Genomic DNA, 5,865 nt, shown 5'->3' on the forward strand with positions numbered 1-5,865 from the left:
TTACTAAACTGCCTTTCAAAATGACTATGAATTTTCACTCCCACCAATAGTTTGAGTTGTGCCTGTTTGCCAATCTTTTTAACCTTTGCCAGCCTGATCTATTGAAAAGTGGCATCTCAATTTTGTTTTTATCTATAGTTCCAGGATTACCCAGGAGGTTGAAAATCTTTTCAGGTATTTATTTCCATTTGTGTTTTTTCTTTTGTTACTTGCCTGTTCAGGTCATTGTTATTTGACCATTTTTTCTATTGAGGTGTTTCTTACTGACTTTTAAGAACTCTTGTTAGGAATCTTAACTCTTTTTCATACAAATGACAAATATTTCCTCCACTTTGTTTTTAACCTTTTGTGTATTTTGTTGCCACATATTAATTTTTAATTTTATGTAGTCAAATCTATTGATTTTACTTGGAGTTTTTTTTCAACTGTTATAACATGTTTAGAAAGACTTTCGGTTCCAGAATTATAAAAATATTCACTCATTTTTTATTCCAAAATTCGTTTATCACATATAAATCTTCGATCTAGGTGGAATTTAGATTTAAGGAAGGAAGTGGCGCTTCACCTTAATTTTTCTCCTAATAGCTTCCTAGTGGTCTTGTTCTGTTATCGACTTCCATCTTTTTTCTAATGTGAAATGTTACCTTTATTGTGCCCTACAATTCCTTATATTCTTGGCTCTATTTCTGTATTCTCTTCAGTTTAATATGTTTGTTTGTTCCTTTGTCACAATGGAGTGTTTTAGTTGGTGTAGCTACCTAATGCATTTTAATATCTAGGAGAACAAGTCCCAACACAATAATATTAAAACTTTTCTCTGCAATAGGATGGAATAGTTAAATTCAGAGCTTAGGTTCATTCAACCAGCTTGAGCTTTAATTCCAGGTCAGCCACTCACTAGCTGTGTAATCTTGGGCAAGTTATTTTTTTCTCTCTGAATCTCTTGTTTCCTTGTCTGTATAACGTTAATAGTAACAGTATCTATCTTATGGTGTTTTTGTGAAGATGAGATGAAATGATACATAGCAAGTCCTTGAGACAAGGTCTGGCATATGGAAAGTGGTCAGTAAATGTTAGGTTATGAAAATGATGTTTTTCCAGTTGAATTTAGGATCATTTTGACAATAAAGCCTCACTGGGATCTCCATTGGTATGACATTTACTTGATAGGCTAATTTGGGGATAATTAATATCCATGTGTTATAGGATCTTCCAGTCTAAGAGAAGCTATGATCTTTATTGGTTCAAGATTTCATGCTCCTTGGTAGAGTTTACAGTTTTCTTAGTGTAAGATGTGCACATTTTATGTTAACTTTATTTACAGAGATTTTTGTTATTATTATTGTGAATGGGATCCTTTATTCCCCATTATTTTCAAATGGGATTATTATTAGTACATAAGAAAGTTATTCACTTTTTAAAATTGAAATATAATTGACATATAACATTTGTATTAGTTTTAGGTGTACAATATGATTCAGTATTTGTATATATTGCACAATAATCAGCATACACAGTAAGTCCAATTAACATCTATCACTACATATAGTTACAATTTTATTCTTGTGATGAGAACTTTTAAGATCCATTCTTTTAGCAACTTTCAAATATACAATACAGTGTTATTTACTAAAGTCACCATGCTGTACATGACATCCCCAGGACTTATCAATGGAAATTCCTACCTTTTGACCACCTTTATGCATTTTGTCCACCTCTCCATCCCCTGCCTCTGGCAACCACCAATCTGTTCTCTGTATCTAGTTACTAATTTTTTATGTTTTTAATGTTTATTTTACACCCAAAGTAGCTGTAATTGTTGAGTTGAGAAATGATTTCTCCCCTCCTTAGTGTCAGCTTTGAGACACCCCCTTCTCTTAGCTCCAAGAGCACCCCAGACTTCTATTGCTATTGCACCACATTGGCTTACCATCTTTTGAAATCCATCTATAGCCTGATGCTGTATTACTGTTTTCTGGGCTAGAGGAGGCTCTATCTAGCGAATAGGCCTGCAGTCCTTTACCTCATCTGGCCGACAGTCTAATTTGGGAGCAGACATAGAAGGAAGTCATCACCAATGACGAGAGTGAATCATATTTTTTCTTATTATATTTTTGAAGGAAGCATTGGGTGCCATGGGAGTGTAAAGGACTTAATGAGAATAAGGCAGCAGATAATGTCTTGCCGAGGAAATATTCAAGGAGGCTTCGAGAATAACTCTGCACCCCTGGCTTCTCTCCCTCCACTGCAGACTGACCATTAAGCAGACGAAGAGCAAGTAAGTGCTCTGTGTCAGGCCCTCTGCTGTTGGATCTGGAGCCACAGGGTTGGGTAAAAGCCAGTATCTGAGCTCAAATTAGAGCTATGTCAATTCCTGGTTGTTACAGGAGGCAATCAAAACTCCTTCCTGTGGGATCTACCTCCTGTCCTTTCCCATCTAGCCCTACCCCTGAGGCCTCAGCTGACCTTTCTGAACTTTTCTTCTGTTCCTGCCCCACTGGACTGTTGGTCCCTACCCAGCTGAACATACTTGCACTTTCACACACATATGGAGGCTACCACCCTCTTTTGCTTCCTCTTCCCTCATACTCACTGTCACTTTAACTCAGAATTCCTGAGCCACTCCTCTTTCCACTGGGCCTTCAGGGCCCAGCTAAAGTATCACCACTTCTATGAAGTCTGCCCTTCCAGCATTTGTTACTGTTTCCTTGCCCCAAATCAACCATAGGTCATAAGAAAGTGTACAGTTATTTGTTTCCCAGTCTATGATCCCATTAGGCCAGAGGGCCCTCAGTGACCTTGTCTTTATTTCTTTGGTGGGACTTAACACAGTAGATCACTTAGGGATTGCAATTAAAATGGTGTCAGAAATGTGACTTAATAATTTAAAGGGTAGGGTGCAGAAGGAGGATGAAGGGGTAAAGATTACTTAGCTTAGAGCAGTGGTTCAGAACCCACGGCTCCAAGGAGGCAGAATAGCAAGGTGGCTACGAGTGTGAGACGTGTGCAAAGCTGGGTTATGTGGGTTTGATTCCTGGCTCTGGCATATACTATTAGCTCCACAAGCTGGGACAAGTGGTTTTATTTCCCCGGGCCCCAAGAGAAAAAAAGGGACTACTACTGTTGTTACTTCTCCTACTGTAAATTGGCTTTAAAGGGCCTGGGCATACCCTGAAATGTTATAAAGAATTTTGTATAAATAGGTGTAAGCAAGGTTTTTCTGGAAAAAGCATTACTGCTTTTTAGCAAATTTCATAAAATGTAAGAACCACCCAGAAGGGAGGCACTCTGCCTTTCTTAGTTATCCACTGCTGTGTAAAAAATTGCCTCAAAACGTAGGGACTTAAAACAATAAACACTACCTCACACAGTTACTGTGGATCAGGAATCCAAGAACAGCATATTTGAGTGATTCTGGCTTTGGGTCTTTCATGAGGTTGTAGTCAAGACATTGGCCAGGGCTGAAGTCATTTGAAAGCTTGTTTGGGGCTCTGCCATGTGGACCTCTCCATAAGACTGTTTGAGTGTCCTCATAACATGGTGGCTGGATGCCCCCAGAGCGTGTGATCCACAGGACAAAGCAGAAGCTGCGCTGTCTTCCATGACTTAGCCCCAGAAACCACATATGATCATTTCCATAGCATCTATGGGTCCCACAGTTCAGCCCAATTTAGAGTAGGAGGACTAGAAAGGACGTGAATATCTGGGCTCGTTTTGGAAGCCGGCTCCCACAGTGCCTCAGAAAAAAATTTAGAATGAGTTTGGGTTTAAATTTTGATGCCAGCAACTACTAAGTGTGTGATCTTGGGTGAGTTTCTTCACTTTACTGGCCCCGCCAGTTTTCTCACTCCCCTGCCTTGGTGGTTGTGATATTCAAGATATTCAAGAGTTAAAGCCTGTGAAAGCCCTCAACTTCATATTCAAACATTAACAATTATTAAAGAGGAGGAGGGAGAAAAGCCATTTGGGGCAGGGTATAAATTTATATTTTCCTAATAACCCATCACCAATCTCATCACATTAGCACCACCACTTTTAGAATTTTGGTGTTAAAATGCACTTTAAAGTTTCTTTTCCTTCTTCACAGAGAAAGAATAGAGAAAATGGCTTAAATTGAGGCCAGTAAGATTTATGGTAGATTTCAGTACACCTGTATCTCTGGCCTTAAGAGAGATTAAAAATTGGGGTAAGTCTACAACCATGCTACCTACCCTGAACAAGCCCGATCCCGTCTGATCTCAGAAGCTAAGCAGGGTCAGGCCTGGTTAGTACTTGGATGGGAGACCACCAAGGAAGACCAGGTGCTGTAGGTGTAAAAAATAAATAAATAAATAAATAAATAAAAATAAATAAAGTTAAAAAAAAATTGGTTTAAGTTCCTCAGTTAGGTCCTGAAATCTCTACCCAAAAACCTTAAAGAATCAGGTGGGGCTGTTATTTTCCACAATTTTGGCAAAAACTAGCTTAGATCAACTTTGAGGCCATTTTGGGGGAGTCCCACAAATCTGTTTAAGTAAAATGAAAACAATTTATTATTAAAGATGTTCTAACGCTGTGGAGCATTAAAATTTTTATCTTTTTCATCATAGTCATGAGTATGAGTAGCGCACTCATTCAAGATCTGGAAAATAAAGGCAAGTGTGAAGAAGTGAAAAATATTACATCTGCCACCTTAATCTACATGCTGTTTTGTGGGTGAACTGAAAAATTTTATCAATTAAAAAATGTAGTACTTTGTATAGAAAACAAAACAAAACAGAACAAAAATCGGCCATAGTCTTATAACCCAGAAGTAACCATTATTAACATTTTGGTGGAGTAAAATGGAATTTAAACACCTTTTCAGCCTTGTGGGAGACTGAAAAACAGGAGTGGATTTAAATGATAGTGAATGGTGGGTTAGCTGAGTTAGAGCCACCTATCACTTAAGTAGGTACTGGGCCTAAAAACAACAGTGAGGTCATGAAGTCTCTATTTCTGAGTATCTTTACAACTTGCGCAGAAATGTTTGGGTGAAATCCTGCCTCCGTCTTTCCCAATTCTGCCTGCAAATTCCAAATACTGTTTAGGAAGCTCATTCAATGGGAAATTAGTCCTCAGGGATTTTGTCTAATAAATTATTGAGTGGGGTGTACGTGCCTACCACATGCCAGATGTTGGGGGTGTCATGATGAACCCGAGAAGATGCCAAAACAAGTGTTGAACACTTGAACCAGAAATACAAAGAAATGAAATGTGAGAGAGACCAACAGATACATATTTGTGGATCATCTGCTATGCTGGAAGTTTAGCAAATGTGATCTCATTTAATCATCTTAGACCTAGGGGAGGTAATTTGATCTCTCTGAACCTCATTTGAAAACGGGGACAGAGTTGTCGAGAGAGAACATTCTTTAGAGTGGCAAACTGTTCCAGGGCTTGGTTCACTGAAGTATAAAAATGAGGCACTTTTTACACTTCAGACACTAAACCTTCTCAGAGGCAGAGCTGGCATTTATTGAGTCTCCTGTGTACAAAATGCTTTACAAAGATCCCATTTAATCCCAGTTCCACCCTTTGAGTTTGTTATGTACCCTGTTGTCCAAATGATGGCACTAAGTCAATGAGAGGTTTCATAACTTGACCAAGGCCACACAGCTGGAGAATGACTACAAGAAGACGAAGACTCAAACCCAGGCCTTCTTAAGTTCAAAGCCAGTGGCAATTATATTATCTCATAGTGAAGTTTGGGGGACTGGGGGGTATGTGTCCTGGGAATTCTTGGGTATCTGCTGGTGGTATTTGTTATTCAGATTCCTGAATGTGTCCTTTGCTTATAACTGCGCAGTTTGAAAACAGTGACTCATCCCCAAACAGGGCAGGGTT

General features: G+C 38.9%; 1 pseudogene; it reads left to right on the top strand.

Moving 5' to 3' along the window:
* Positions 1 to 4,190: 4,190 nt before the first annotated feature.
* On the top strand, positions 4,191 to 4,313 carry LOC112471208 (annotated as a pseudogene).
* Positions 4,314 to 5,865: the final 1,552 nt, after the last annotated feature.

This window comes from Pteropus alecto, unplaced genomic scaffold, assembly GCF_000325575.1.
Source record: "Pteropus alecto unplaced genomic scaffold, ASM32557v1 scaffold45, whole genome shotgun sequence".
In the NCBI taxonomy this organism is placed as follows: domain Eukaryota; kingdom Metazoa; phylum Chordata; class Mammalia; order Chiroptera; family Pteropodidae; genus Pteropus; species Pteropus alecto.